The sequence below is a fragment of the Tubulanus polymorphus genome, chromosome 6, assembly GCF_964204645.1.
Source record: "Tubulanus polymorphus chromosome 6, tnTubPoly1.2, whole genome shotgun sequence".
NCBI classification, from domain to species: Eukaryota; Metazoa; Nemertea; class Palaeonemertea; order Tubulaniformes; family Tubulanidae; genus Tubulanus; species Tubulanus polymorphus.
In genome coordinates this window covers 568608-581605 of record NC_134030.1, presented here as the reverse complement: position 1 = coordinate 581605, position 12998 = coordinate 568608, and positions in this window count along the sequence as shown.

Here is a 12998-nt window from a genome sequence, read left to right as displayed (position 1 = left end):
CAGAGATATAGTAATCCAACAGAGACACAGAAATATTCCCGAAGCGATCGTTTGAGAGTTTTCCAATGATAAGTATTCCAGTGAAGATCGCACCTTCCACGGGTTCTTACTGATGGCGCCTGAAACAATACTAGTAATCACTGCAATACACAACATTGATCTTACTAATCGCCTTTAATCTGTTAATCCTTGACTCCTGTTAATCCTCTTGACAATAGTGGCCTGTAATGAGAATGAGAAGCCAATGTACGGTAGTAGACCAACCGAGTCTTCAGGGCATCCACTTCCCTCACTCTCCCTCGTCCTGTCCCTCGCCCTCGTCGTCGCCCCACCCTCGCCCTGTCCCTACCCCTCACTCTCCCTCACCCTGTCCCTATCCCTCACTCTGTCCCTGTCCTTTCCCCTTTCCCTCTTCCCCTCTCCACTGTGTTCCTGTCCCCTCTCTTTACCTAGCACTCTCTCCCTCTATCTCGCTCTCTTTACCTCTCTCGCTCTCTCCCTCTCCCTCGCTCAATTTACCTAGCTCTCTCTCCCTCTCTCTCTTTACCTCTCTCGTTCTCTCTCTCTCCCTCGCTCAACTTACCTAGCTCTCTCTTCTCTCTCTTTCTCTCTTTCTCCCTCTCTCTCTCTCTTCTCTCACAAGCGAAGATTTATGAACGCGGAGCGCGACGTAAAGTAAGAAATTACAAGACGCCGCGGTAAAAATTTTATACTCACAAATTGAAAGACTTCACTTGTGTCGAGTGGCGCCAAATGGTGACAGTGCGACAATACGAGAGGGCGGCCTGTCGGGTGACCTAGGACCGGGCTTTAGTTCGGGCACTTGAAAACTGAATAATACACAAAAATCGAATCAAAATAAACCGACCAAAATTCCACGGCATAAACGACAACGCGTCGATCATTAAATTCATTGTTGGACGGAAAATTTTGATTAAATTCCCTTCGTGTAATTCAAAAACACAGATATCGCGATATATCATCAAAGTCGTCTGCCAACAATACCAGACAAAACGACCGTTTTATATACACTATATAGAGTCGTTATGTATTTATTTCAGTTATATTTCAAATGTTGTTTATATTATGTGTGAATCTATTATCGAGGACCCACTTGCTTCGCGATATCTGCCAATCATCATTGCCATTCATAGATCTATCTATTTCACAGACTTATTGGAAATACACACATCATAATTTGCTAAAAAAGAAATCGTTTTGACAATCAATCAAGCAATCAATCAAACAATCGAGCAATCAATGAAACAATCAATCTCACTTAGAATAAAAAGAGTCTGAAATGTTTCCTTGAGCTAGTGTAGTTTATTCAACGTTTCGACTTTATCCTAATAGTCATCTTCAGGAATACTGTATTCCTTGAGCTAGTGTAGTTTATTCAACGTTTCGACTTTATCCTAATAGTCATCTTCAGGAATACTGTATTCCTTGAGCTAGTGTAGTTTATTCAACGTTTCGACTTTATCCTAATAGTCATCTTCAGGAATACTGTATTCCTTGAGCTAGTGTAGTTTATTCAACGTTTCGACTTTATCCTAATAGTCATCTTCAGGAATACTGTATTCCTTGAGCTAGTGTAGTTTATTCAACGTTTCGACTTTATCCTAATAGTCATCTTCAGGAATACTGTATTCCTTGAGCTAGTGTAGTTTATTCAACGTTTCCACTATATCCTAATATTAATCTTCAGGAATACTGTATTCCTTGAGCTAGTGTAGTTTATTCAACGTTTCCACTATATCCTAATAGTCATCTTCAGGAATACTGCATTCCTTGAGCTAGTGTAGTTTATTCAACGTTTCAACTATATCCTAATAGTCATCTTCAGGAATACTGTATTCCTTGAGCTAGTGTAGTTTATTCAACGTTTCGACTTTATCCTAATAGTCATCTTCAGGAATACTGTATTCCTTGAGCTAGTGTAGTTTATTCAACGTTTCGACTTTATCCTAATAGTCATCTTCAGGAATACTGTATTCCTTGAGCTAGTGTAGTTTATTCAACGTTTCGACTTTATCCTAATAGTCATCTTCAGGAATACTGTATTCCTTGAGCTAGTGTAGTTTATTCAACGTTTCGACTTTATCCCAATAGTCATCTTCAGGAATACTGCATTCCTTGAGCTAGTGTAGTTTATTCAACTTTTCAACTATATCCTAATAGTCATCTTCAGGAATACTGTATTCCTTGAGCTAGTGCAGCTATATCCTGATAGCCATCTTCGGGAAACTAGAGTATTTCTGAAGGTTGACTATTAGGATATCGAAATTACGATTTACTTGACATTAAAATTATGATTAGTTACTAATAACGAACTCCTTTTCATTAAATGAATGTTGATATCAGATTTTGTGTCCATTGTCGACTTCACACAAAATACCACAATTAAAACTAAACAAAGCATTAAAATGTTTGTGGACTAGAAAATAAAGTTTATTATTGATAAATTATATAAAATGTTATCAGGCAGTTGAACTGACACGAAACAAAAGGTTTAAAATAAAATAACAATTCAATTGAAACAAGGCCGCAGGCGAGGCACCAACATTAAAATCGAATCCATCACACAACACATCTCTCTCCTCCGTCACAGCATCCAGCAGCAGTAGTTGCAGCAGCAACAACAACAATACCGGAACGCTGACGTTACTGTTGCTAGCGGTTACTGTCGTATGTCATACGGAGGTGAAAAAAAAAACGTGAAAAACGTTTGGAAATTTCTGACGCTTGTAGTTCCAACAATTAATACAGTTTAATTCGGATTTCAAAAACATTTGAATAATATATATATATCTACTTAGACCCGGGTCTGGTGGAACTGTGGAACTGTGGAACTGGCATTCTAACCTATATTACCGTGTAGCAACTGGCTCATGTGTCAGTCCTCACATTGATTAGTCTATCCTCTGTCAATCCATGGACGTATAAACTAGATCTCTAAATCTAAATCTAAATCTAGTTTATACGTCCATGGTCAATCTGACCTGATCCGAACCTTGTAAAAACATATCTTGCCATGGATGAAATTATTGAAAATTACTGTCTGTCAAATAATCTGTAATTTCATGTATAATCATCGAGTGTCAGAGAATTGGAATAAAAACAGAAATAATCGAGAAATTACTCGTTGACAACAAAGCGAAATTTCTGCCAAAATATTATCCTAGATTGATTAATATCTCGGTAATTATCAGTGATCTCATTAAGCAATTAAAGAGTTGCGTGATAGGTGTGATATGGCAGATAGGTGGACGAGTGGGGTGTGATGACTGACCGGTGGTCAGTCGGTCTCGCGGGCCTATAGCACACAAATCTCATCGATATCAGAGTCGTATTGATTAGCAAGTTTGTTCAAGCACTTAAATATGTCTTAATTTATCAGTCTAATTGGACGACGATTTAGATCGGGGCAAAACTATGAATATTGATAATTAACTCCTAGACATAATTAACAATACGACAAAACAACAACAACTTATAACCATCAAAATCAGAATTATTTTACATAAGGGAACATTTTCTGCAATTCCAGATCATCACAAAGACCGATTTAGATTTTGTAAACAAACTATCGATCAATTAGAATTCAGAATTACAAACATATTAAAAACTGTGGACAATTGATTATAGGGATTAAAGCGGATTAAGACCGGATTAAAGGATTAATATAATTGGATCGTGGGCCCAAACTTTATTTGATGTAGTATATACTGATAGTTATTGGGAGTAATTCTGGTACAAACTGTGGTTAAACATCGAATTGGAGTAATTCAAACTCGGGGATTTAATTCCGAGACAAACTTAAAAATAACAACAAATAAATACAAACGATGATTTCGATATGATAGTGAAATAGTCCAGCCCAACAGCCGGAGGACACTCAAGACACTCAGGAAGCTCAGGATGCTCTGGACAAATCTGTCCAATTTTCAAAAATGAGAGTTCAGTATTCAGCGCACGAAAATACGATTTTACGAACATCCAAAATTCTAGAAAGATTTAGGAATTTTTGGTTGATTAACGACGTAAGCTTTTTTCTACTGGTGCAAATGTAAATATGTTGCTTTCAAAAAAGTCCGGTTTGATAGTGGATCATTGTTTTGTAGCAAGGATCACGAAAAAAAGATGTTTCTGAAATGCATCAAGCGGGCGATATTTCTAAAAAGCCCCAGACTCCCTTCTTGTCGCCCTGAGATCGTGGGTCCTACTTCATTATTCACTCACTTCCCCTCACTGGAAGCTCCTCTAATTGGAGAAAGTTAGCGACTGACCAGTCTCCACCCCTGACCGGTCACCAGACACCACACCTGACTGGTCACCAGTTACCACACCTGACTGGTCACCAGACACCACACCTGACTTGTCAATAGTCACCACACCTGACTTGTCACCATGACCACACCTGACCGGTCACCAGAGGTCACCACACTGATCGGAGAAACTTACAAACATGTTCAGTCACTACTGATCTATGGTCTAGTGGTTAGCATGCTCGGCTGGCATGCTGGAGGTCACAGGTTCGAGTCCTGCTAGGGTTAGGGTTACGGTACAGCTAGGACCTTTCATGTGTGTTAATCACTATGGTCAATGCGCTATGTTTGAGACTAGCGTGTCATTTAGTGTTATTTTGCTAGCTTTTCTTGGACGATGCATTTTAGATGAATATTTAGTCCATTCCAAATGTTTTAACTGAGCTAAATGTGGAACTGAGTTCAAAACTGTGGAACGTGATCCAGAACTGTGGAACTTTGGTCCAGAACAGTGGAACTGGGCACAGAACAGTGAAACTGGATCCAGAACTGTGGAACTTGGGTCCAGGACAGTGGAACTGGGCACAGAACAGTGAAACTGGATCCAGAACTGTGGAACTTTGGTCCAGAACAGTGGAACTGGGCACAGAACAGTGAAACTGGATCCAGAACTGTGGAACTTGGGTCCAGGACAGTGGAACTGGGCACAGAACAGTGAAACTGGATCCAGAACTGTGGAACTGGGTCCTGAACTGTGGAACGACGAGAGACAAAGGACAACATTTGAGACATACCGAGCTGAACGGACTCCTGGCTGGTCACAGCAGTATACCGAGCTGAACGGACTCCTGGCAGGTCATAGCAGCGGATTTACAATCAGAAAGCGACTTCTCTTCTCAGATTCTTTCAGTAAAATAAAACTTAAATCGAACACGTAATATCTATACCGGTATCAGCTGCTGCTGCTGCTGCTGCTGCTGCTGCTGCTGCTGCTGCTGCTGCTGCTGCTGCTGCTGCTGGTGATGATGATGATGATGATGTATTGATGTGACATCGTGTGTAAAAGAGGTGTCGAATTAAACCTGGATTACCCGAGGCTTACTTGCACTAGGTGTATATTTTACCCTCGGGTTTAACTTTTTCACCCGCGAAATCTAAAACCTTTTATGTATTGTGCGGATAAAGCGATTTATTTTTAAAGTTTTTAAAAACCAGAACAAACGTGTTTAAAACTTGATTGGATAAATAAGTCACGAATAGAATTCTAGACTCAGTTATACCACAGTTGTGCCTAGATCCAGAACCACAACAGTTGTGCCTAGCTAGGATCAGTTCTACCACAGCTGTGCCTAGCTAGGACCAGTTCTACCAAAGCTGTGCCTAGCTAGGACCAGTTCTACCAAAGCTGTGCCTAGCTACGACCAGTTTTACCAAAGCTGTGCCTAGCTACGACCAGTTTTACCAAAGCTGTGCCTAGCTACGACCAGTTCTACCAAAGCTGTGCCTAGCTAGGACCAGTTCTACCAAAGTTGTACCAAGCTAATTTCAACCACGGTTGTGTCTAAGCCCGGATATGCCAGCCAAGCCAGACTCAATTCAACCACGGTTGTGTCTAGCTAAACCCAGATATACCAGCCAAGCCAGACTCAATTCAACCACGGTTGTGTCTAGCTAAACCCAGATATACCAGCCAAGCCAGACTCAATTCAGCCACGGTTGTGTCTACCTAAACCCAGATATACCAGCCAAGCCAGACTCAATTCAGCCACGGTTGTGTCTAGCTAAACCCAGATATGCCAGCCAAGCCAGACTCAATTCAACCACGGTTGTGTCTAGCTAAACCCAGATATGCCAGCCAAGCCAGACTCAATTCAGCCACGGTTGTGTCTAGCTAAACCCAGATATGCCAGCCAAGCCAGACTCAATTCAACCACGGTTTTGTCTAGCTAAACCCAGATATACCAGCCAAGCCAGACTCAATTCAACCACGGTTGTGTCTAGCTAAACCCAGATATGTCAGCCAAGCCAGACTCAATTCAACCACGGTTGTGTCTAAACCCAGATATGTCAGCCAAGCCAGACTCAATTCAACCACGGTTGTGTCTAGCTAAACCCAGATATGCCAGCCAAGCCAGACTCAATTCAACCACGGTTGTGTCTAGCTAAACCCAGATATGCCAGCCAAGCCAGACTCAATTCAACCACGGTTGTGTCTAGCTAAACCCAGATATGCCAGCCAAGCCAGACTCAATTCAACCACGGTTGTGTCTAGCTAAACCCAGATATGCCAGCCAAGCCAGACTCAATTCAACCACGGTTGTGTCTAGCTAAACCCAGATATGCCAGCCAAGCCAGACTCAATTCAACCACGGTTGTGTCTAGCTAAACCCAGATATACCAGCCAAGCCAGACTCAATTCAACCACGGTTGTGTCTAAACCCAGATATGCCAGCCAAGCCAGACTCAATTCAACCACGGTTGTGTCTACCTAAACCCAGATATGCCAGCCAAGCCAGACTCAATTCAACCACGGTTGTGTCTAAACCCAGATATGCCAGCCAAGCCAGACTCAATTCAACCACGGTTGTGTCTAAACCCAGATATGTCAGCCAAGCCAGACTCAATTCAACCACGGTTTTGTCTAGCTAAACCCAGATATGCCAGCCAAGCCAGACTCAATTCAACCACGGTTGTGTCTAGCTAAACCCAGATATACCAGCCAAGCCAGACTCAATTCAACCACGGTTGTGTCTAGCTAAACCCAGATATACCAGCCAAGCCAGACTCAATTCAACCACGGTTGTGTCTAGCTAAACCCAGATATGCCAGCCAAGCCAGACTCAATTCAACCACGGTTGTGTCTAGCTAAACCCAGATATGCCAGCCAAGCCAGACTCAATTCAACCACGGTTGTGTCTAGCTAAACCCAGATATGCCAGCCAAGCCAGACTCAATTCAACTTTAAAAAAAACCAATCGATCACTGTGTGTATAATATTGACAACGACGCATAAAAAAAGGGTTTATATTTTCTGGTGTATTTTTCCCGTTCTCTGACACGAGTTGAAGTTTTATATTTCCTAGTGTTGTTTTTGTTAAGTTTGAAATTGCAGACTACGGAATCCATCGCAGACGACCGCGGGCCGTTTTGTGTGACGTGTTCGTCTCCGATATAGACAGAAAAAAGAATAATGATAAAAATAACAATAATAATGATAATCAATTCAGGGAAATCATTGAATCGGCAGAAATAGCCCTCATCGTAAACACCACGACTTTATTATCGAATTTGAATTGAATTGAAGGATCACCTGCCATAGACGACGTACGTTTCGTCTCGAGTGGGTCGGTTAGAAAGTGGCTCCACACGACCTCGTCTATCGCGCGCACGTGTAACCAGCAGCATCAAATGTAATTTCTCATGTTCTATATTCCCGTCGAGCTTTTCGAATATAATACAATTAATTACAATAGAATACAGCAGCAGCAGCAACAACAGCGCTGGTATTTCTAATACTGAGCTGCGCCTTGGAGAAAAAAAATGATCAAACAGACACTAGTCAGACACCGACGTATTGAAATGGATAATTTAATTTTTTGTGTCTAATGTTTGGATTTCAGGGCAATGAACCTGGTACCCGCATAGCAGCAGGCTGACTGGCTGGGCAGCAGGCTGACTGGCTGAGAGACTGACTGACTGACTGCTGACTGACTGGCTGGCTGACTGACTGGCTGGCTGTCTGGCTGATTAGCTGAGAGACTGACTGACTGACTGACTGACTGACTGACTGGCTGGCTGGCTGACTGGCTGGCTGACTGGCTGGCTGTCTGGCTGATTAGCTGAGAGACTGACTGACTGACTGACTGACTGACTGACTGACTGACTGACTGACTGACTGGCTGGCTGGCTGGCTGGCTGACTGGATGGTTGGCTGGCTGACTGACTGACATTAGCATATTATCAGCAGATATCAGCAGACATCAGCAGACATTAATTCTATTCATGCAATCGACACTGTCTCGATGTAATAGTTTTTAAGTTGATTCATGCGGGTTGTTCCTAAAAGTAAAAACTCCAATATAATTTTTTTCGCGGACGCGATGGCCATGCGCGTACATTACCCCCGCGACCCGCAGTCCCTCGCTCTCTCTCTCTCTCTCCTTACTCGAGAACACAATAGCTACTAAAATCGGTGAGAGGTTTCTGATCGAGGTCCGGGTCCTCTCGAATGTCAAGTTAAAGTGGTTGTACGTATATACTCATAACCCCCACACATGCGCCGCTCTCTCCATCTCTCTCCCTCTCTCGATCAGTGTCTGTACAAACACCGTGACCGACCATTCTCTGAATGCTAATACTTCAATTGAAGCGCGCGCATTTTTCCATAAAATTCGACTACAAAGACAAACTAACACGTATTTCATAGTCGCAATAATCAACCCTCATATTTGGAGACTGCAGATATCGGGGTGGCTTTTATCTACTCAATTAGTCATTATACATATAATAAAATGATGCGTGTAGTTTTTGAGAGGGGAACCCGGCCGACATAAAGTAGCACCTGTTGCGCACGTGCGAGTCACGTGATTCGGACCAGACGACTTTGCTTTTTAGACCAGAAAGTAATTTCGCCGATTCGACGAGTGAAATAGAAGAAGAGCGTGTGATTTTTCGACCGGGTCCAATAGAGCGGGTAATCTGTAAACAATACCACCTGACCTACAGGGCGCACGTGCGCGTCTTACTACACGCGTTATTTACTCCTCGATTAAAGTGACTCTTAAATTTAATCAGCTTTGTGTGTAGTTTAATAGTCGTTATAAGAAGGACCACGTGCTTGACCAATCACTCCACCACGCACGTGTCTGGACGTTTTCTATCGGTAATTAGTTTATCATTTATCATTCATTCCGAGTCGTTGAACAATTATATATATATATATATATATATATATATATATATATATATATATATATATATATATATATATATATATATATATATATATATATATATATATATATATATATATATATATATATATATATATATATATATATATATATATATATATATATATATATATGAAGAATATAGGAAATTCTGTTCCTAGTCGGGAAGTAAAAGCGAGTTTGAAAAGGTGTTCTTTGTAATGCTGAGGTTATTACAAAACAGAATTCCAGTAAATAGTTTGATTACGATGATACCAAATCATTATCATTGATAAAAGAGAGTCTGAAATGTTTCATTGAGTCAGTGTTTCGACTTTATTCTAATTGTCATCTTCAGGAATACTGATGTTGTCCTCATTATAACCATTGATGAAATACTCTGAGTCCGCGTTGCAAATATAATATAAAATCCCTGCACACTAAGAATAAAAAGAGTCTGAAATGTTTCCTTGAGCTAGTGTAGTTTATTCAACGTTTCGACTATATCCTAATAGTCATCCTCAGGAATACAGTATTCCTTGAGCTAGTGTAGTTTATTCAACGTTTCGACTTTATCCTAATAGTCATCTTCAGGAATACTGTATTCCTTGAGCTAGTGTAGTTTATTCAACATTTCGACTATATCCTAATAGTCATCTTCAGGAATACTGTATTCCTTGAGCTAGTGTAGTTTATTCAACGTTTCGACTATATCCTAATAGTCATCTTCAGGAATACTGTATTCCTTGAGCTAGTGTAGTTTATTCAACGTTTCGACTTTATCCTAATAGTCATCTTCAGGAATACTGATGTTGTCGTCATTATAACCATTGATGAAACACTCTGAGTCCGTGTTGTAAAGATAATATAAAATCCCTGGACACAAAGAATTGTCAGAGTCATCAGTGGAGTCTTTTAAAATATTGAGCTGTTTATAAACATTCTAATTCAAAGAGTTTTATGTTGATTCGCTATTCATTCAAGCGATTCAATTTTCTTTAGGCTCCTGGTGTCGAGAAAAATATAATTGAATCATTTTTAAATGAGTCCCGGGTTCGAATCTACATCTGTGACGGATGCACGGACACACAGTGAACAGTGATTGTTACTGTCGATGATTGAACTCCCTACGTAATTATACCCTGCGACGTAACGTCGTTTCTTAGCGACCGAATATTTCGTCGTCTTTACTGCGTACAGGATGAGACGTCAAACATCACGCGAGAAACTGCGAGATTACCGGACCGAACAGCGAGAGTTCCCGGGAACCTGCCAACAGAGAGATTGGAGAGTTCCCGGGAACCTACCGACAGAGAGATTGGAGAGTTCCCGGGAACCTGCCGACAGAGAGATTGGAGAGTTCCCGGGAACCCGCCGACAGAGAGATTGGAGAGTTCCCGGGAACCCGCCGTGAGAGAGATTGGAGAGTTCCCGGGAACCTGCCGACTGAGAGATTGGAGAGTTCCCGGGAACCCACCGACAGAGAGATTGGAGAGTTCCCGGGAACCTGCCGACTGAGAGATTGGAGAGTTCCCGGGAACCCGCCGACAGAGAGATTGGAGAGTTCCCGCGAACCCGCCGTGAGAGAGATTGGAGAGTTCCCGGGAGATGGGATAGGTTCCTTCCAGGACCCACAGTTCCACGGGATCCACCCCCTCAGGACCCAAAAAACCGTGTCAGAAAAACCATTTCCATCTCATAATTTTACATCGCGGAAATTGAGCTATCATTTTACAGAAACGGATTAAATTTTGTTCTTCGTGCGGTCGGTCGGGGGAGGGGGGTCCGTAGTCGTAGGATCTCAGATATATCAGATAGTCTGTTGATTGAGAATCTCACACACCCAGATGACGAGTTGTCACGCAATAAGACACTGACAGAGAAGACTCGGATTGCGTGACCTGAGATTTTGTAATAAACTCTATGAAAATGTCCCAGCTCCATTGTAAACTACATTGTACGGTGCATTGTACGGTGCATTGTACGGTGCATTGTACGCTGTATTGTACCCGGAGATAAGGGGCGCCTTTTCATGCCCCGAAATAGGGTAGAATATAATACATTGACAATTCGCATGTTAGTATTATCGGATAGTCGAGCACATGGCCACATTCTCTTCAAAAAACAACCCGACACTTTTTATATAGAAAGAATCGGATTGTAATAAATAAAATAAAACGTTTCGTGTTGGGAGTTTGTATTCTATAGATATATTCATTTTTTCGCTCAATGTCCGTTTCGATTTTGCGAGTGAAATAAGAATGAGATCACGTGATCACGTGCAGGCGTACAATAGTTTATCGTCGTACGATTTGAATTGCGCTCAAGTTGCATCTAATGACTTGAGAACGATATCCGAGTTGGGCCCGTACAGAACTGTGGAACTGGGTACAGAACTGTGGAACTGGGTTCAGAACTGTGGAACTGTATCCTGAACTGTGGAACTGGGTCCAGAACTGTGGAACTGAGTCCTGAACTGTGGAACTGGGTAGAGAACTGTGGAACTGGGTCCAGAACTGTGGAACTGGGTTCAGTAATGTGGAACTGGGTACAGAACTGTGGAACTGGGTTCAGAACTGTGGAACTGGGTTCAGAACTGTGGAACTGGGTTCAGTAATGTGGAACTGGGTACAGAACTGTGGAACTGGATCCAGAACTGTGGAACTTGGTCCAGAACTGTGGAACTTGGTCCAGAACTGTGGAAGTGGGTTCAGAACTGTGGAACTTGATCCAGAACAGTGTCTTGTTCTTTGAGAGAGTTTCAAAGTCTTGATGTTCTTTCATTGTGTCACAAAACAGTTGATTGAGGATGAAACAATGCGCAGTGTAGGCGCCCCGGATCACAGGCCATTGTCCCCACTCCGCGTTTTACTGCAGCTGTAACCCAGTCCGCACACGTGATTTTAACATCACCGGAAGTGAAGACAGTCTGTAATCCGATCTCGCGAGATCTCGCGCGAATTAATTGCGTTAACGTTTAATTAGCTTTTAGCGGGAAATACACGCGCACGTGCGGCTGTTAATATAGTCTGTTCTGTGACAAGGCGATCAGAGACGGCTCAGAGATATGTCTATTTAGCCTCGTAAACACCGGGGTTAACTAGACTTCTGCCTCGAGCTGGCTTAATTCGGCTGTCATGTTTACTGCGTGTAAAATATGACAGCACCTTCCAGCAGTTTTTACTGACTCACCCGCGCACGAGTAATCACACTGTGGTCATCAGTGCCTCCTCCGGTCTCCTGCAGCGCCACGTAGTGGTCGCCGCCGAGAAACACGTAAATTCTTATTGACCGTTTAATTTTTAAAAGACTCCAGGATCCAGTTTCACAGTGTTGTGAGGGAGAGTTTACTCTGAACTCAGGATCCAGTTCCACAGTTGTGAGTTAGACTCAGGATCCAGTTCCACAGTTGTGAGTTAGAGTTAACTCTGAACTCAGGATCCAGTTCCACAGTTGTGAGTTAGAGTTAACTCTTGACATACATTTGGATTGGAATTTGCTATCCGAGGCACAGTACTTGTTCAAGATCAAGATACAAAGTTCACGATTATTACCCCCCCCCCCTCCCGGTAAAAAAAACTATTCAAACCCTCAATTCTAATCTCGAAACTTCACCTTAAAGATATCACAACAAAAACGAGACGCATAAATATTTATATAATTATTTGTATGGATTTTTACTAGTTGTTTGTGTTACGTGTTTGTTACGGTTAGGAGATATACACAGTAATTAGACCGCGGTTTGTGTCAGCCATGCAGAGAACTGTGACGTTCGGTCGTCTCGGGTTTGAGGTTTAAT